This window comes from Scyliorhinus canicula, chromosome 1 (assembly GCF_902713615.1).
Source record: "Scyliorhinus canicula chromosome 1, sScyCan1.1, whole genome shotgun sequence".
Lineage (NCBI taxonomy): Eukaryota > Metazoa > Chordata > Chondrichthyes > Carcharhiniformes > Scyliorhinidae > Scyliorhinus > Scyliorhinus canicula.
The window spans coordinates 102,516,393-102,537,775 of NC_052146.1; positions in this window are offsets into that span (position 1 = coordinate 102,516,393).

Here is a 21,383-nt window from a genome sequence, read left to right on the forward strand (position 1 = left end):
GTCCCACCTCTTAAACTCCTCCTCCATTTGCTCCACCAGCCTTCTGAAGTTAAGCTTATGCAAGGCCCCCCAGCTCCTGGCCACCTGAATCCCCAAGTACCTAAAGCTCCTCTCCGCCCTTTTCAGTAGGAGCCTACCAATCCCCCCCCCCTCCTGGTCCCCCGGGTGTACCACAAACAGCTCGCTCTTCCCAAAATCGAGCTTATACCCTGAGAAATCCCCAAATTCCCGGAGAATCCCCATCACCTCCGGCATTACCCCCACTGGGTCCGCCACATACAACAATAGGTCATCCGCATAGAGCGACACTCGGTGCTCCTCCCCACCCCGGACCAGCCCCCTCCAATCCCCCGACTCCCTGAGCGCCATAGCCAGGGGTTCAATTGCCAGCGCAAAAAGCAGGGGGGACAAGGGACACCCCTGCCTCGTCCCTCGGGATAGCCGTAAATACTCCGACCTCCTCCTATTCGTGGCCACGCTCGCCATCGGGGCCTCGTAGAGCAACCTCACCCAACTGACAAACCCCTACCCAAACCCGAACCTTTCCAGCACCTCCCACAAGTACCCCCACTCAACCCTATCAAAGGCCTTCTCCGTGTCCAGCGCCACCACTAGCTCCGCCTCCCCTTCTACCGCCGGCATCATTATAATGTTCAAGAGCCTCTGTATGTTAGTGTTCAGCTGCCTCCCCTTCACAAACCCCATTTGATCCTCGTGGATAACCTGTGGCACACAGTCCTCTATCTTCGTGGCTAAGATCTTGGCCAACAGCTTGACGTCCACATTCAGGAGTGAGATCGGCCTGTATGACCCACACTGCAGGGGATCCTTGTCCCGCTTAAGGATCAAGGAGATCAGCGCCCGAGACATCGTCAGGGGCAAAGCTACCCCCTTCCCCTGCCTCGTTGAAGGTCCTAACCAACAGGGGGCCCAACAGGTCTGCATACATCTTGTAAAATTCAACCGGGAACCCATGCGGCCTTGGCACCTTCCCCGACTGCATGTTCACTATCCCTTTGACCAGCTCCTCCAGCTCAACTGTCGCCCCCAGACCCTCCACCCATCCCTCCTCCGCCCTCGGGAATCTCAGCCGGTCCAAAAAGCGCCACATCCCCCCCCTCCGCCGGAGGTTCCGACCTATACAGTTTCTCATAAAAGTCCCTGAAGAACCCATTAATGTCTACCCCCCTTCGCACCACATTTCCTCCACGATCCTTAACTCCACCAATCTCCCTAGCCGCATCCCGCTTACGGAGCTGGTGTGCCAGCATCCTGCTCGCCTTCTCCCCATATTCATACACCGTACCCTGTGCTCTTCCTCCACCTTTCTGGTGGCCAACAAGTCGAACTCAGCCTGGAGGCTGCACCGCTCCTTCAGCAATCCCTCCTCCGGGGCTTCCGCGTATCTCCTGTCCACCCTCACCATCTCCCCCACCTTGCGCCGCATGAAACCCGCATCGTCCAAATTCGGGGCGTATACATTGACCAGCACCACCCGCTCCCCTTGCAGCTTGCCATTCACCATCACATATCTCCCGCCATTGTCTGCCAGCACATTCGACACCTCAAACGACACCCTCTTCCCCACCAGGATCGTCATCCCCCGATCTTTTGCATCTAGCCCCGAATGAAACACTTGGCCTACCCACCCGTTCCTCAATCTAACCTGATCCGCCACCTTCAGGTGCGTCTCCTGAAGCATGGCCACATCCGCCTTCAGCCCCTTCAGGTGCGCAAACACTCGGGCCCGTTTGACCAGCCCATTCAGTCCCCTCACATTCCAGGTGATCAGCTGGATCAGGGGACCGTCTACCCCCCTCCCCCGTTGACTAGCCATCACCCTTCCGTAATCCGTCACGTGCCCACGCCCCCCGCTCAGCCCGTTCCCCACAGCGACAGACCCCAATCCCGACCAACTCTACACGCTCCAGCTCCTTCTTGGCCATTCCAGCAGCAACCCGGTACCCACCCTCTCTCCCCCTTCACCACCCCCCCCAAGCTCGGGCCCCGCCCCCAGCTGCGGAACCCCTTCCATTGTACTTCCGGATGTCAGCCGACTCCTGCTGACCCCGGCCGCTCCCGCCACCCCAATGACCCTCCCCAGTGCCACACAACCATCCCCCCAGTGCCGGCCCCGCCCCCTGCTCCTCTAGCGCGGGAGAAAAGCCCGCGCTTCGATCCCAAGCCCTGCCCCCCTGACCCAAAACGCGGGAAAAGACGGGCACATGACCCAACAGGACCGCGAACCCCACCCAAACTCTCAACCAGTGAAAAAAAATTAAAAATCCAAACATGACAAACCACCCTTGTAAACAGATAACAGTCCCAAAAAGCAAAAAAGCAGTCAGCAAAAGACATCATCCAATAGAACCGATAAAGTAAAAGGACTCCAAGGAGTACAAAGCCTCCGGGCTGTATACAACATCCCCCAGTCCTCAGTTCAAGTCCAGCTTCTCTGCCTGGACGAAAGTCCAGGCTTCCTCCGGGAGTCAAAATAGAGCTGGCGGCCTTTATAAGTGACCCACAGGCGTGCCGGCTGTAACAAGCCAGACTTGACCCCCTTCTTGTGGAGCACTGCCTTCGCCCGGTTAAACCCAGCCCTTCTCTTCGCCACCTCCGCGCTCCAGTTCTGGTAGATCCTGATCTCGGTATTCTCCCACTTGCTACTCCTCTCCTTCTTCGCCCATCTCAGCTCACACTCACGGTCGACAAAGCGGTGAAAACGGACCAGCATTGCCCGAGGTGGCTCGCTTGGCCTGGCCTTCCGCAGCAGCACCCGATGGGCACCCTCCAGCTCGAAGGGCCCCTAGAACGACCTCGCACCCATTAGCATGTTCAGCATCATGGCCACATAGGCCCCCAAATCCGAACCTTCCAGCCCCTCTTGGAGGCCCAGAGCCCGCAGGTTCTTACGACGGGCCCGGTTCTCCATCTCCTCCATCCTCGCTGACCACTTCTTATGGAGCGCCTCGTGCGACTCCGCCTTCACTGCCAGGCTCAGGAGTTCATCCTCGCTCTCCGAGGCCATTTGCCGAAGCTCTCGGATCTCCGCACCCTGAGCCGTCTGGGTCGCCATGAGCTTGTCCAGGGAGGCCTTAAAACGGTTCCAGAATCTCTGCCTTCAACTCCTTGAAGGAGCGCTGAAGCAGCTCCTGCTGCTTTCGCACCCACTGCTGCCACGCTGCTGCTTCCCCACCCGCCGCCATCTTGCTTTTCCTGCCTCGCACCTTTCTCTGCTCCAAAGCCGATTTTTTTGACCGCTCCACTCCTAGTCCAGGCCATCCACCGGCGGAGAATCTTAGATGAAGTGATCCCACACGGGGAAAAGTCCAAACAGCACCGCTACGGACCCTTAAAAGAGCCCAAAAGACCGCAAATAGCGGTAGCCACTGAACGTGCGGCTTAGCTCCGCATCACCGCAACCGGAAGTGGGTGAAGGTGATTAAAGATGCCCCCACCACAATCCAGAAGTTCAGGTCTTTATGAGGATTGTGATACTACTGAAAGTTCATACAGAACAGGGCTTCCATCCTGGATCCCCTAAACCCATTACTAAAAATGGGGCAAGCCAGGGAGTGGTCCGCCCATCAAGACACGGCTTTCAAGAAGATCAAACAACAGCTCTCGACAGAGTCTTGGCACACTACAACCCCAGGAACGAGTTGGTATACACTTGCGATGTGTCTCCATAAGGCGTTGGTGCAGTTCAGGCGCACACACAGGGTAAAATGGACAGGAACGGCCTATAACGTTTGGCTCCAGGACTTTAGCAACAGCAGGGGCTGGTTTAGCTCACAAGGCTAAATCGCTGGCTTTTATAGCAGGACAGCAGCACAGTTCGATTCCCGTACCAGCCTCTCCGGACAGGCGCCGGAATGTGGCGACTAGGGGCTTTTCACAGTAACTTAATTGAAGCCTACTCGTGACAATAAGCGATTTTCATTCATTTCAAAGCAAAAGTGTGGCCAAATTGAAAAAGAAGGACTGGTTGCGATCTTCGCAGTGAAGAAATTTCACCAGTACTTGTATGGGTGGAAATTCACTAATCACAGACCACACGCCGCTGCTGGGCTTGCTGAAAGAAGACAAAGCAGTGCCACCAATAGCTTTGTCCTGGATCCAACACTGGGCCCTGCTACTGGCAGCATACCAATATCGGCTGGAGCACCGACCAGGAACCCAGGTGGAAAATGCCGACGCACATAAGCAGGCTGCTATTACCTGACACCCCACCATTGGTAACCAGAATAGAAGAAACGGTGAAGACGTTACATTTCCTGGACACCCTTCCAGTGGCCACACAAAACATATTGTTTATGGACACAAAGGGACCTAGTTTTAGCAAAAATAAAACACGTGGTGCTAACGGGGAGATGGAAAGACTGGTCCAGGTGGAATTCCATCCCTACTGGAGCAGAAGAATGCAGATCACTGGAAGATGGGATACTCCTATGGGGATCTCGAGTAATAGTTCCAAGTCAAGGCCGTCGAGCCATACTGGCTGAACTACATCTTGGGCACGCTGGAGTCTCAAACGTGAAGATGCTGGCCAGGAGCTATGTCTGGTGGCCGGGCCTGGACACAGACATAGAAGCATTGGTAGGTCGGTGACAAGAATGCCAACCAGGGCAGAAGGTGACACCACCCACCCCGCTGCACCCATGGGAATGGCCAGGTAGACCATGGTCGTGACTTCTTGTCGCTTTTGCAGGCCCATTAATGGGTTCATTGTTTTTGAAATAGTAGATGCCCAATGCAGGGGCCACAGCAACACTTGCAAAGAAAGGCAGTTCAACATGGGTGAAAAGGTATGGGTCAGAAAATAAGCAAATGAACCCACATGGGTGGCAGGAACGGTCAAGGCCAGGACAGGAACTGCGTCATACGAGGTACATGTGGGAAAAGATTTTGTAAAAAAAACACCTGGACCAGGTGCGGGCCTCAGATTTGTTTTGTCCCCCGGAGCTGACTCAGAGCAGCATACTGAGGACTGTGGAGAGTCCTCCCCGTCAGACTATTCCTGCTCCTCCAGCACCACTGGTGGGGACATCGGACTCTGATATGGATACCGTGGGTGACGCCGCGGCTGTCCCCCTGCTGCCAGAGGAAGATGGCAAACTACTCCTCAGGCACTATCGGAAAAGATGGGCGCCGAGATGTTATAAACCCTTCCCCCCTACGTCAGAGGCCGAAATGGAGGATCCGGGCCAGGCGCAGAAACTAAGCCGGCAGAGACCCATGAGTCACAAGAACCACGGGCGCGCCATTTAATTTCATTTCCTACATTTCCTCAGAGCGAGAAGGGAGCCGAGAGTTTGCAGAGTCGGAGGGCAGAGTTCCAGCTGGTTCACAGGGCAGCTACATTCTGTAAGATCGGAGGGGATAGATGCCAGGCAGTTGCATGCTCCTTCAGGAGGATGTAGGTGGTGAGGGATCCCATCGGTGTCGCCGCTGACCACACCTGCAGGAAGTGCACCCAACTCCAGCTCCTCACAGAGAACTGCATTAGGGAACTGGAGCTGGATGAACTTCGGATCATCAGGGAGGCAGAGGGGGTGATAGAGAGAAGAGCTACAGGGAGATAGTCATACCCAATGTACAGGACAAGAGGAGCTGGGTAACAATCAGGGGAAAGAAAACGAACCGGCAGACAGTGCAGGGATCCCTCGTGGTCGTTCCCCTTCAACACAAGTATACCGTTTTGGATGCTGTTTGGGGGGTCCGGGGGGGGTAAATAACTGACCAGGGGAAGGCCCTAGCAGCCAGGTCTCTGGCACTGAGCCTGGCTCTGTGGCTCAGAAGGGAAGGTGCTCCCAATAGAAAAGCAATAGTGATAGGAGACTTGATGGTTAGGGGAATGGATAGGATATTCTGTGGTCAAGAACAAGACTCCCGGTACAAGACTCCTGGAAGGTATGTTGCCTCCTGGGTGCCAGGGCCAGGGATGTCTTGGATCAAGTCTGCAGGATTCTTAAGGGGGAGGGTGCACATTAGCACCAACAACATAGCTAAGAAAAGGGATGAGGATCTTAAAAAGTGATTTTAGGGAGTTAGGTTGGAAGCTAAAGGGCAAGACTAGCAGAGTAGTGATCTCAGGATTGCTACCGGTGCCACATGCAAGTGAGGCAAGGACAGAGAGAGTGCAGCCGAATAAGTCTCTAGTGCAGGAGGGAAGGCTTCAGATATGTGGATCATTGTGATACCTTCTGGGGAAGGTGGGACCTGTACATGAAGGACGGATTGCATCTAAACTGGAGGGGATCAATATTCTGGGTGGAAGGTTTGCTTGAGTTCTTCGGGAGGGTAGAAACAGGTTTGGCAGGAGGATGGGAACCAGAGCTATGGATCACAGGATAGGGTAGTTGTTGAGCAGGCAGAAATAGTAAGCAAGTCTGTGAGGAAGGATAGACAGTTGATAGGGCAAAGTTGCACTCAGTGGAATGGCTAAAGTGTGTCCTGTTTCAATACGGGGAGTGTCAGGAATACGGGAGATGAATTTAGAGCTTGGATCAGTACTTGGAACTATGATATTGTGGCCATTATGGAAACATGGATTTCACAGGGGCAGGAATGGTTGTTAGATGTTCCGGGGTTTAAATTCTAAACTCTTGAACGTCCATGATATTAATCGCTCCAACATTGCCGGCTGTTTTTTTTTTCACGCTGCCTTGGCTCTGAATTTAGGAATTCCTCAAGTCTCCTCACATCTCTCTCTATCTAAAACCAACATCGTTGACCAAACTTTTGGTCACCTGACCTGATAGTTCTCTGTGGCTCAGTGCTAAATTATTCTTGGCAATATGTCTGTGAAACACTTTTGGATGCTTTGCTAAGATAAAGGTGGTTGTGGTGTTGTGTTCGCTGTTCGGAGTTTTTTTTCATCACATATGTATCTGCAAAATACATTGCTGTTTGATTTTACATTCCTTTGTACAGTAATTTAATCAGGAGCATGGCATTCCTATGTCTGCCATCTTAATGAAGGGATTAACCCATTCCTTTTAGACAGGCTAAACCAATGGGAAAAGGAATTGATTAGGACAGATTAGATGAAATTACATAGAATCCACAGCACAGGACCAACTGATCTATTCTGGTATTAATGCTCCTCCAGATGAGCCACCTTCCTCTCTGCATCCCTATCACTTATATGGCTTCCTAATTACTGCATCTGTTAGTAATATCACACAATTACAGTTCAGACCCTTCCTTTTGTCCCACTGAGAGTTTCAGGAGTTAAGATCTGGTAAACTTTATTACTTTATTATTTAAGTGCACGTTTTTTGTCATTTTAATGAGTACATGTGAAAATCTCATTATGTTGGAAACAAGGTGCAGTTTTTCTTTCTCTCCCACTCTGAGGCTTTTATTAAAGGTCCCTCTCGAGGTGTTTTATTCTAATGTTCAGTGGGTCATTGTGCTGTGAAGTGCTGAGCATTGCTACGCTGCAGCACTGCCCTCTAGTGTTCACTCTGAATGTTTTTGTTTGGCATTAAAGCTGAAACAAAGAACAAAGAAAATTACAGCACAGGAACAGGCCCTTCGGCCCTCCCAGCCTTCGCCGATCCAGATCCTTTATCTAAACCTGTTGCCTATTTTCCAAGAATCTACTTCCCTCTGTTTCCCACCCATTGATATATCTGTCCAGATGCATCTTAAATGATGCTATCGTGCCCGCCTCTACGACCTCCGCTGGCAAAGCGTTCCACGCACCCACCACCCTCTGCGTAAAAAAACGTTCCACGCACATCTCCCTTAAACTTTCCCCCTCTCACTTTGAAATCGTGACCCCTTGTAATTAACACCCCCACTCTTGGAAAAAGCTTGTTGTTATCTACCCTGTCCATACCTCTCATAATTTTGTAGACCTCAATCAGGTCTCCCCTCAACCTCCGTCTTTCCAATGAAAACAATCCTAATCTACTCAACCTTTCTTCATAGCTAGCACCCTCCATACCAGGCAACATCCTGGTGAACCTCCTCTGCACCATCTCTAAAGCATCCACATCCTTCTGGTAATGTGGTGACCAGAACTGCACGCGGTATTCCAAATGTGGCCTAACCAAAGTCCGATACTACTGTAACATGACCTGCCAACTCTTGTACTCAATACAAGACTAATTCACGACAATACAAGACTAAACTAATTCAGCAGGTGCATGGGAACCTGGATTGTAGTTTTGGGGTGCGAGAGATTGAGAGTAGAGAGGTCAGGAGCACAGATTTGACTTCGCAGGAGGGCTGCAGTGTTCAGGTCGGTGGTTTGAAGTGTGTCTATTTCAATGCCGGGAGTATACGAAATAAGGTAGGGGAACTGGCAGCATGGGTTGGTACCTGGGACTTCGATGTTGTGGCCATTTCAGAGACATGGATAGAGCAGGGACAGGAATGGTTGTTGCAGGTTCCGGGGTTAGGTGCTTTAGTAAGGTCAGAGAAGGGGACAAAAGAGGGGGCGGTGTGGCGCTGCTAGTCAAGGACAGTATTACGGTGGCAGAAAGGATGCAAGATGGGGACTCTTCTTCCGAGGTAGTATGGGCTGAGGTTAGAAACAGGAAAGGAGAGGTCACACTGCTGGGAGTTTTCTATAGCCCACCTAATAGTTCTAGAGATGTAGAGGAAAGGATGGCGAAGATGATTCTGGAAAAGAGCGAAAGTAACAGGGTAGTTGTTATGGGAGACTTTAACTTTCCAAATATTGACTGGAAAAGAAATAGTTCGAGTACATTGGATGGGTCGTTCTTTGTACAATGTGTGCAGGAGGGTTTTCTGACACAATATGTTGACAGGCCAACAAGAGGTGAGGCCACTTTGGATTTGGTTTTGGGTAATGAACCAGGCCAGGTGTTAGATCTGGAGGTAGGTGAACACTTTGGAGACAGTGACCACAATTCGGTGACCTTTACATTAGTGATGGAAAGGGATAAGTATACCCCGCAGGGCAAGAGTTATAGCTGGGGGAAGGGCAATTATGATGCCATTAGACATGACTTAGGATGTGTAGGTTGGAGAAGTAGGCTGCAAGGGTTGGGCACACTGGATATGTGGAGCTTGTTCAAGGAACAGCTATTGCGTGTTCTTGATCAGTACGTAGAGATAACCCCGGTAACTATAGGCCGGTGAGCCTAACATCTGTGGTGGGTAAAGTCTTGGAGAGGATTATAAAAGATACGATTTATAATCATCTAGATAGGAATAATATGATTAGGGATAGTCAGCATGGTTTTGTGAAGGGTAGGTCATGCCTCACAAACCTTATCGAGTTCTTTGAGAAGATGACTGAACAGGTAGACGAGGGTAAAGCAGTTGATGTGGTGTATATGGATTTCAGTAAAGCGTTTGATAAGGTTCCCCACAGTCGGCTATTGCAGAAAATACGGAGGCTGGGGATTGAGGGTGATTTAGAGATGTGGATCAGAAATTGGCTAGTTGAAAGAAGACAGAGAGTGGTGGTTGATGGGAAATGTTCAGAATGGAGTTCAGTTATGAGTGGCGTACCACAAGGATCTGTTCTGGGGCCGTTGCTGTTTGTCATTTTTATAAATGACCTAGAGGAGGGCGCAGAAGGATGGGTAAGTAAATTTGCAGACGACACTAAAGTCGGTGGAGTTGTAGACAGTGCGGAAGGATGTTGCAGGTTACAGAGGGGCATAGATAAGCTGCAGAGCTGGGCTGAGAGGTGGCAAATGGAGTTTAATGTGGAGAAGTGTGAGGTGATTCACTTTGGAAAGAATAACAGGAATGCGGAATATTTGGCTAATGGTAAAATTCTTGGTAGTGTGGATGAGCAGAGGGATCTCGGTGTCCATGTACATAGATCCCTGAAAGTTGCCACCCAGGTTGATAGGGTTGTGAAGAAGGCCTATGGTGTGATGGCCTTTATTGGTAGAGGGATTGAGTTCCGGAGCCATGAGGTCATGTTGCAGTTGTACAAAACTCTAGTACGGCCGCATTTGGAGTATTGCGTACAGTTCTGGTCGCCTCATTATAGGAAGGACGTGGAAGCTTTGGAACGGGTGCAGAGGAGATTTACCAGGATGTTGCCTGGTATGGAGGGAAAATCTTATGAGGAAAGGCTGATGGACTTGAGGTTGTTTTCGTTAGAGAGAAGAAGGTTAAGAGGTGACCTAATAGAGGCATACAAAATGATCAGAGGGTTAGATAGGGTGGACAGCGAGAGCCTTCTCCCGCGGATGGAGGTGGCTAGCACGAGGGGACATAGCCTTAAATTGAGGGGTAATAGATATAGGACAGAGGTCAGAGGTGGGTTTTTTACGCAAAGAATGGTGAGGCCGTGGAATGCCCAAACCTGCAACAGTAGTGAACTCGCCAACATTGAGGGCATTTAAAAGTTTATTGGATAAGCATATGGATGATAAGGGCATAGTGTAGGTTAGATGGCCTTTAGTATTTTCCATGTCGGTGCAACATTGAGGGCCGAAGGACCTGTACTGCGCTGTATTGTTCTATGTTCTATATTCTAATACCCTGTCCGATGAAGGCAAGCATGCTGTATGCCTTCTTGACCACTCTATCGATCTGCGTTGCCACCTTCAGTGTACAATGGACCTGAACTCCCAGATATCTCTGTACATCCATTTTCCCCAGGACTCTTCCATTGACCATATAGTCCGCTCTTGAATTAGATCTTCCAAAATGCATCACCTCGCATTTGCCTGGATTGAACTCCATCTGCCATTTCTCTGCCCAACTCTCCAATCTATCTATATTTTGCTGTATTCTCTGACAGTCCTCTTCGCTATCTGCAACTCCACCAATCTTAGTATCATCTGCAAACTTGCTCATCAAACCACTTATACTTTCGTCCAGATCATTTATGTGGATCACAAACCACAGTGGTCTGAGCACGGATCCCTGTGGAACACCACTAGTCACCTTTCTCCATTTTGAGACACTCCCTTCCACCACTACTCTCTGTCTCCTGTTGCCCAGCCAGTTCTTTATCCATCTAGCTAGTACACCCCGAACACCATATGACTTCACTTTTTCCATCAACCTGCCATGGGAAACTTTATCAAATGCGTTACTGAAGTCCATGTATATGACCTCTATAGCCCTTCCCTCATCAATTAACTTTGTCACTTCCTCAAAGAATTCTATTAGATTTGTAAGACATGACCTTCCCTGCACAAAACCATGCTGCTGATCACTGATAAGTCTATTTTCTTCCAAATGTGAATAGATCCTATCCCTCAGTATTTTCTCCAACAGTTTGCCTACCACTGACGTCAAGCTCACAGGTCTATAATTCCCTGTATTATCCCTGCTACCCTTCTTAAACAAAGGGACAACATTAGTAATTCTCCAGTCCTCCAGGACCTCACCCGTGCTCAAGGATGCTGCAAAGATATCTGTTAAGGCCCCAGCTATTTCGTCCCTCGATTCCCTCAGTAACCTGGGATAGATCCCATCTGGACCTGGGGACTTGTCCGCTTAATGCCTTTTAGTATACCCTAAACTTTCCCCTTCCTTATGCCGACTTGACCTAGAGTATTTAAACATCCAACCCCAGCCTCAACATCGTCATGTCCCTCTCCTTGGTGAATACCGATGCAAAGCACTCATCAAGAATCTCACTCATTTCCTCTGACTCCACACGTAAATTCCCTCTTTTGTCTTTGAGTGGGCCAATCCTTTCTCTAGTTACCCTCTTGCTCCTTGTATACGAATAAAAGGCTTTGGGATTTTCCTTAACCCTGTTAGCCAAAGATATTTCATGACCCCTTTTAGCCCTCTTATTGCGCGTTTGAGATTTGTCCTACTTTCCCGATATTCCTCCAAAGCTTCATCAGTTTTGAGTGGCCTCGATCTTGTGTATGCTTCCTTTTTCATATTAGCTAGTCTCTCAATTCCACCCGTCATCCATGGTACCCCATTCTTGCAATTTCTATCCCTCATTTTCACAGGGACATGTCTGTCCTGCACTCTAATCAACCTTTCCTTAAAAGACTCCCACATTTCAAATGTGGATTTACCCTTAAACAGCTGCTCCCAATCCACATTCCCTAGCTCCTGCCGAATTTTGTTATACTCTGCCTTTCCCCATTATAGCACTCTTCCTTTAGGACCACTCTCGTCTTTGTCCATGAGTATTCTAAATCTTACGGAATTGTGATCGCTATTCGCAAAGTAATCATCAACTGAAACTTCAACCACCTGGCCGGGATCATTCCCCAATACCAGGTCCAGTATGGCCCCTTCCCGAGTTGGACTATTTACATACTGCTCTAAAAAACTCTCCTGGATGCTCCTTACAAACTCTGCTCCATCTACGCCTCCAACACTACACGAATCCCATTCAATGTTGGGGAAGTTAAAATCTCCCATCACAACCACCCTATTGCTCCTACATTGTTCTATAATCTGTCTACATATTTGTACCTCTACTTTACGCTCCCTTTTGGAAGGCTTGTAGCAAAGTCCCAACAATGTTACTGCACCCGTCCTATTTCTTAGCTCTATCCATATTGCCTCAGTGCTCGAATCCTCCAACGTGCCCTCCTTAATCACAGCTGTGATTTCATCTCTGACTAATAATGCAACTCCTCCACCCCTTTTACCTCCCTGTCTATCCCTCCTGAAGCATCTATACCCTGGGATATTTAGTTTCCAGTCTTGTACTTCCCTCAACCAGGTCTCAGTAATACCAATAACATCATATTCCCAAGTACAAATACAAGCCCTAAATTCATCTGCCTTACCTGCTACACTTCTTGCATTAAAACAAGTGCACCTCCGACCACCTGTCCCTTTGCGTTCATCATCTCTTCCCTGTCTACTCTTCCCTTATTCACATCGAGTTTATTATCTAGTACCTTACTGGCTTTAGTTGCTCCCTCTTTACTGACCTCTAACTTCCTAATCTGGTTCCCATCCCCCTGCCACATTAGTTTAAAACCTCCCCAACAGTGTTAGCAAAAGCACCCCCTAGTACATTGGTTACAGTCCCCAGATGTAGACCATCTTATTTGTAATTGTCCCACCGCCCCCAGAACCGGTTCCAATGTCCCAAAAATCTGAACCCCTCCCTCCTGCACCATCTCGCAAGCCACGTACTCATTCTGACTATTCTTGAATTTCTACTCTGACTGTCTCGTGGCACTGGTAGCAATCCTGAGATTACTACCTTTGAGGTCCTACTTTTTAACTTATCTCCTAACTCCCTAAATTCTGATTGTAGGACCTCATCCTGTTTTTTACCTATATCGTTGGTGCCTATATGCACCACGACAACTGGCTGTTCACCCTCCCCCTTCAGTATGTCCTGCAGCCGATCTGAGACATCCCTGACCCGTGCACCCGGGAGGCAACATACCATTCGGCAGTCTCGTTTTCGACCACAGAAACGTCTGTCTACTCCACTTACGATTGTATCCCCTATGACTATAGTCCTGCCAGTCTTTTTCCCGCCCTTCTGTGCAGCAGAGCTAGCCACGGTGCCATGAGCCTGGCTACTACTGTCTTCCCCTGGTGAGTCATCTCCCCCAACAGTATCCAAAACGGTATACCTGTTTTGGAGGGAGATGACCGGAGGGGACACCTGCACTGCCTTCCTGCTCTTTCTCTGCCTTTTGGTCACCCATTCCCTGTCTCCATCACCAATCCTAATCTGCAGTGTGACCAATTTGCTGAACGTGCTGTCCACGACCTCATCAGCATCGCGGATGCTCCAAAGTGAGTCCATCCGCAGCTCCAGAGCCGTCATGCGGTCTAACAGGAGCTGTTATATCCTGGCACCATATTTAAATAAACGTTCTCAATGAATCAACCTCTGAAATTCTGGATTTCTAGTCGTAGGTTCAGCTGTCTCTATCCCAAATAAAACTGACCATTCAAAACAGTACAACCAGCAACATTAAAAATGACATTAAGGTGCATCTCAAATGACAGTTTATGCAATGAAACTATCAGGAAAGTGCATAACACACCAAGATCATGAATTTACAGCTTGCAGAGCTTACAGCAAACATGCTGTGTGCAGTGTAGCCAAAATAAATAACCATACAATATGCTGACCAAAAACAAAGTCTCACTAAGTAACTTGTGCTAAGTGTTAGTGACGAGGTTCTGGATGCATGTGCCAAGGTAATTGCATTATAAGATGTGAGCAGCTGATTCAAACTGCCTGATTTAGGCCAACATCAGGAAGAGGCCTTTTAAAATGGACAGGTATAATTAACAGGGTGTGAACAAATTATTCAAAAACTCTGCAGGCCCTTTAACTGGAATTCGGCAGGACAGTTAATCAACATTGGTTGGTTGGTACTGGATTAGACTTGGCCATCGGTCTTGCTCTCTTCAATGTACACATCCGTCACCCAGTAAAATACCGAATCAACACTTGCTGTTTAAGTTCCGACATTAAAAAGTCACGTTCTGGAGAGCTGACAGTGACAGTGAAGTAGTTTTACACATTTGAGGGAATGGGAGATGATGATTTGGACAAAACAGCAGCCACATTCCAATAACCGGCCCTTTGTGAACTCTACAGTCAAATCCATTAGTGCAGCAGAGTCTCGTGTTAAGGTGGTAACAACAAGAATCATCCATGGGAAATGTGAAGATTTACCAATTTATTGTCGGAGGGAAACAGTGAAATGAACAAGAGAACTTTTGTGCCAAGTGTTTTTAACCTTATCTTTGCCATTTTTTGGGGCTGCATGGAGCCTCACGCTCCAATCAAACCGGTCCAGTTTGCAGAATGGCCGGCACCCGCGGTGCCTATCCTTAAGCCGGATGGCTCGGTCTGCCTTTGTGGAGGTTTCAAACAAACGATTAATCGTTACTCACAACTGGACAATTACCCAATTCCCCGGATTGAGGATTTGTATGCAAAGCTGGCTGGAGGACTCTTATTCTCAAAGTGGGATGTGAGCCACGCATATCTACTGCTGAAGCTGGATGAAGGGACGCAAAAATTCTCAACGATAAAAACCCTGAAGGTCCCCCACCCCGTGCATACACCAAGGATGAGATAATGAAAACCCGTCATTCGCACAAAACAAATGCCCGTCCCTTCAACAGAAAGGACAGAACCCCCCCCCCCCCACGCCGTGTATACACAAAAGAAGAAACAAATAGCGCCCGTCATTAGCACGGAACAACTATGCACGTCCCTTCAGTCCAAAACAAAGAAAAGACCCCCCCCCCCCCCCCCCCCCCCCCCCGCCCCCGGGTTGCTGCTGCTACTGGCCCTCTCCTATCGTTCTGCCAGGAGATCTAGGAATGGCTGCCACCTCCTGAAAAACCCCTGCACCGACCCCCTTAGGGCAAATTTCACCTTCCCTAATTTAATAAACCCTGCCATATCGTTCACCCAGGCCTCCGCGCTTGGGGGCCTCGCATCCTTCCACTGAAGAAGAATCCTCCGCCGGGCTACTAGGGACGCAAAGGCCAGAATGCCGGCCTCCTTCGCCTCCTGCACTCCCGGCTCCACTGCAACCCCAAATATTGCGAGCCCCCAGCCCGGATCGATCCTGGATCCTACCACCCTCGACAGCGTCCTTTCTACGCCCTTCCAAAATTCCCCCAGCGCTTCATCACTCCCAAAGCTCATCCTTGTCCCAGTCATGTGAGCCCTATACAGCACCTTAAACTGTATGAGGCCAATCCTCGCTCAAGAAGAGGAAGAGTTCACCTTCCCCAGGGCGTCTGCCCACGTCCCCTCCTCTATCTCCTTAACTAGCTCCTCCTCCCATTTACCCTTCAGCTCCTCGACCGAGGCCTCGTCCATCTCCTGCATCTCTTGGTACGCTGCCGAGATCCTCCCCTGTCCTGGATCCCACACGGCGGCAGCAGAGAAAACTCCGCCACCTGCCGCCTGACAAACGCCCTTACCTGCATGTACCTAAAGGTGTTCCCCAGGGGGAGCCCAAACTTCCCTTCCAGCTCACCCAGGCTCGCAAACTTCCTGTCTATCAACCTCCTAACACCTGCCCTGTGCCAACTCAGGAACCCGCCGTCAATTCTCCCTGGGGACAAACCAGTGGTTCCCTCACCTCCCCCCTGTGCTGCCTCCATTGCCCCCAAATTTTGAGGGTAGCCGCCACCACCGGGCTCGTGGTATACCTCATTGGAGAGAGCGGCAGCGGCGCCGTTACCAGCGCCTCCAGGCTCGTGCCCACACAGGAAGCCATCTCCATCCTCTTCCATGCTGCCCCTTCCCCGTCCATTACCCACTTGCGCACCATCACTGCGTTGGCAGCCCAATAGTACCCACAGAGGTTGGGCAGTGCCAGTCCCCCCTATCCCTGCCCGCTCCAAGAACACCCTTCTCACCCTCGGGGTCCCGTGTGCCCACACAAACCCCGTAATGCTCCTGTTAACCCGCCTGAAAAAGGCCTTCGGGATAAGGATGGGGAGGCACTGGAACAGGACAGAAATCTCGGGAGCACCGTCATCTTGACTGACTGCACCCTACCCGCCAGAGACAGCGGCGGCATGTCCCACCTCTTAAACTCCTCCTCCATTTGCTCCACCAGCCTTGTGAGGTTAAGCTTATGCAAGGCCCCCCCCGCTCCTGGCCACCTGGACCCCCAAGTACCTGAAGCTCCTCTCCGCCCTTTTCAGTAGGAGCCTACCAAACCCCCTCCTGGTCCCCCGGGTGCACCACAAACAGCTCGCTCTTCCCAAAGTTGAGCTTATACCCTGAGAAATCCCCAAATTCCCGGAGAATCCCCATCACTACCAGCATTCCCCCCACCGGGTCCGCCACATACAACAATAAGTCATCCGCATAGAGCGACACTCGGTGCTCCTCCCCACCCTGGACCAGCCCCCTCCAATTCCCCGACTCCCTGAGCGCCATAGCCAGGGGTTCAATTGCCAGCGCAAAAAGCAGGGGGGACAAGGGACACGCCTGCCTCGTCCCTCGGTATAGCCGAAAATATTCCGACCTCCTCCTATTCATGGCCACGCTCGCCATCGGGGCCTCGTATAACAGCCTCGCCCAACTGACAAACTCCTCCCCAAACCCAAACTTTTCCCAATACAGTTTCTCATAAAAGTCCCTGAAGACCCCATTAATGTCTACCCCCCTTCACACCACATTTCCTCCCCGGTCCTTAACTCCACCAACCTCCCTAGCTGCATCCCGCTTACGGAGCTGGTGTGCCAGCATCCTGCTCGCCTTCTCCCCATATTCATACACCGCACCCTGTGCTCTTCCTCCACCTTTCTGGTGGTCAACAAGTCGAACTCAGCCTGGAGGCTGCGCCGCTCCTTCAGCAATCCCTCCTCCGTGGCCTCCGCGTATCTCCTGTCCACCCTCACCATCTCCCCCACCAGTCTCTCCCTCTCTCTCCGCTCCCTTCTCTCCCTGTGGGCTCGAATGGAGATCAACTCCCCCGAACCACCGCCTTCAGCGCCTCCCAGACCGTCCCCACTCGGAACTCCCCATTGTCGTTGGCCTCCAGATACCTATCGATACATCCTCGAACCGCCTCCCCACCTCCTCCAAGCGCCAAAGCGGGCGTTGGTCTCTCTCCTCCCCCAGCTCGAGGTCCACCCAGTGCGGGGCATGGTCAGAAATGGCTATCACTGAATACTCAGCATCTTCCACCCTTGCAATCAGCGCCCTACTCATAACGAAGAAGTCGATCCGGGAATAGGCCTTACGCATATGGGAGAAGTATGAAAATTCCCTGGCCCTCGGCCTCGCAAACCTCCATGGATCCACCCCTTCCATCTGGTCCATAAACCCCCTCAGCACCTTAGCCGCCGCAGGCCTCCTACCCGTCCTGGAACTGGATCGATCCAGTAGCGGATCCAGCACTGTGTTGAAATCCCCCCCCCCCCCCCCCCCCCCCCATTATCAGACCCCCGCCTCCAAATCTGGAATCCAGCCCAACATGCAGCGCATGAAACCCGCATCGTCCCAATTCGGGGCATATTCATTGACCAGCACCACCCGCTCCCCTTGCAGCTTGCCACTCACCATCAAATACCTCCCGCCACTGTCTGCCACCACATTCGGCACCTCAAACGACACCCTCTTCCCCACCAGGATCGCCACCCCCCCCGATCTTTTGCATCCAGCCCCGAATGAAACACTTGGCCCACCCACCCCTTCCTCAATCTAACCTGATCCGCCACCTTCAGGTGCGTCTCCTGAAGCATGGCCACATCCGCCTTCAGCCCCTTCAGGTGCGCAAACACTCGGGCCTGTTTGACCAGCCCATTCAGTCCTCTCACATTCCAGGTGATCAGCTGGATCAGGGGACCGCCTACCCCCCTCCCCCGTTGACTAGCCATCACCCTTCTGTAATCCGCCACGTGCCCGCGCCCCCCGCTCAGCCCGTTCCCCACAGCGACAGACCCCAATCCCGACCACCTCTACACGGTCCAGCTCCTTCTTGCCTTTCCAGCAGCAACCCGGTACCCACCACCTCTTCCCACCAGCCCCCCCCCCCCCCCAAGCTAGGGCCCCCCCCCCCCCCCCCCAGCTGCGTAACCCCTTCTATTGTACTTCCGTAAGTCAGTTGACTCCTGCTGACCCCGGCCGCTCCCGCCACCCCAATGACCCTCCCCAGTGCCACACAACCATCCCCCCAGTGCCGGCCCCGCCCCTGCTCCTCCAGCGCGGGAGAAAAGCCCGCGCTTCCATCCCAAGCCCCGCCCCCTGACCCAAAAAGCGGAAAAAGACAGGCACATGACCCAACAGGACCGCGAACCCTACCCAAACTCTCAACCAGTGAAAAAAGAATGAAAATCCAAACATGACAAAACACCCTAGTAAACAGATAACAGTCCCCAAAAGCAAAAATGCAGAACAGCAAAAGACATCATCCAATAGAACCGATAAAGCGAAAGGATACCAAGGAGTACAAAGCCTCCGGGCTGAATATATGTTCCCCAGTCCTCAGTTCAAGTCCAGCTTCTCTGCCTGGACGAAAGTCCAGGCCTCCTCCGGGGAGTCAACATAGAGCTGGCGGCCTTTATAAGTGACCCACAGGTGTGCCGGCTGTAACAAGCCAAACTTGACCCCCTTCTTGTGGAGCACTGCCTTCGCCCGGTTAAACCCAGCCCTTCTCTTCGCCACCTCCGCACTCCAGTCCTGGTAGATCCTGATCTCCGTATTCTCCCACTTGCTACTCCTCTCCTTCTTCGCCCATCTCAGCTCACACTCACGGTCGACAAAGCGGTGAAAACGGACCAGCATTGCCCGAGGTGGCTCGCTTGGCCTGGCCTTCCGCAGCAGCACCCGATGGGCACCCTCCAGTTCCAAGGGTCCCTAGAACGACCTCGCACCCATTAGCGTGTTCAGCATCATAGCCACATAGGCCCCCAAATCCGACCCTTCCAGCCCCTCTGGGAGGCCCAGAGCCCGCAGGTTCTTACGACGGGCCCGGTTCTCCATCCTCGCTGACCACTTCTTATGGAGCGCCTCGTGCGACTCCGCCTTCACTGCCAGGCTCAGGAGTTCATCCTCGCTCTCCGAGGCCTTTTGTCAAAGCTCTCGGATCCCAGCACCCTGAGCCGTCTGGGTCGCCATGAGCTTGTCCAGGGAGGCCTTAAAACGGTTCCAGAATCTCTGCCGTCAGCTCCTTGAAGGAGTGCCGAAGCAGCTCCTGCTGCTCTCGCGCCCACTGCTGCCACGCTGCTGCTTCCCCACCCGCCGCCATCTTGTTTTTCCTGCCTCGCACCTTTCTCTGCTACAAAGCCGATTTTTTTTGACCGCTCCACTCCTAGTCCAGGCCATCCACCGGCGGAGAATCTTAGAAGTGTTCCCACATGGGGCAAAGTCCAAACAGCACCGCTACGGACCCTTAAAAGAGCCCAAAAGACCGAAAATAGCGGTAGTCACTGAACGTGCGGCTTAGCTCCGCATCACCGCAACCGGAAGTGGGTGAAGGTGATTAAAGATGCCCCCACCACAATCCAGAAGTTCAGGTCTTTATGAGGATTGTGATACTACTGAAAGTTGATACAGAACAGGGCTTCCATCCTGGATCCCCTAAACCCATTACTAAAAATGGGGCAAGCCAGGGAGTGGTCCGCCCACCAAGACACGGCTTTCAAGAAGATCAAACAACAGCTCTCGACAGAGTCTTGGCACACTACAACCCCAGGAACGAGTTGGTATACACTTGCGATGTGTCTCCATATGGCGTTGGTGCAGTTCAGGCGCACACACAGGGTAAAATGGACAGGAACGGCCTATAACGTTTGGCTCCAGGACTTTAGCAACAGCAGGGGCTGGTTTAGCTCACAAGGCTAAATCGCTAGCTTTTATAGCAGGACAGCAGCACAGTTCGATTCCCGTACCAGCCTCTCCGGACAGGCGCCGGAATGTGGCGACTAGGGGCTTTTCACAGTAACTTAATTGAAGCCTACTCGTGACAATAAGCGATTTTCATTCATTTCAAAGCAAAAGTGTGGCCAAATTGAAAAAGAAGGACTGGTTGCGATCTTCGCAGTGAAGAAATTTCACCAGTACTTGTATGGGTGGAAATTCACGAATCACAGACCACACGCCGCTGCTGGGCTTGCTGAAAGAAGACAAAGCAGTGCCACCAATAGCTTTGACCTGGATCCAACACTGGGCCCTGCTACTGGCAGCATACCAATATCGGCTGGAGCACCGACCAGGAACCCAGGTGGAAAATGCCGACGCACATAAGCAGGCTGCTATTACCTGACACCCCACCATTGGTAACCAGAATAGAAGAAACGGTAAAGACGTTACATTTCCTGGACACCCTTCCAGTGGCCACACAAAACATATTGTTTATGGACACAAAGGGACCTAGTTTTAGCAAAAATAAAACACGTGGTGCTAACGGGGAGATGGAAAGACTGGTCCAGGTGGAATTCCATCCCTACTGGAGCAGAAGAATGCAAATCACTGGAAGATGGGATATTCCTATGGGGATCTCGAGTAATAGTTCCAAGTCAAGGCCGTCGAGCCATACTGGCTGAACTACATCTTGGGCACGCTGGAGTCTCAAACGTGAAGATGCTGGCCAGGAGCTATGTCTGGTGGCCGGGCCTGGACACAGACATAGAAGCATTGGTAGGTCGGTGACAAGAATGCCAACCAGGGCAGAAGGTGACACCACCCACCCCGCTGCACCCATGGGAATGGCCGGGTAGACCATGGTCGTGACTTCTTGTCGCTTTTGCAGGCCCATTAATGGGTTCATTGTTTTTGAAATAGTAGATGCCCAATGCAGGGGCCACAGCAACACTTGCAAAGAAAGACAGTTCAACATGGGTGAAAAGGTATGGGTCAGAAAATAAGCAAATGAACCCACATGGGTGGCAGGAACGGTCAAGGCCAGGACAGGAACTGCGTCACACGAGGTACATGTGGGAAAAGATTTTGTAAAAAAACACCTGGACCAGGTGCGGGCCTCAGATTTGTT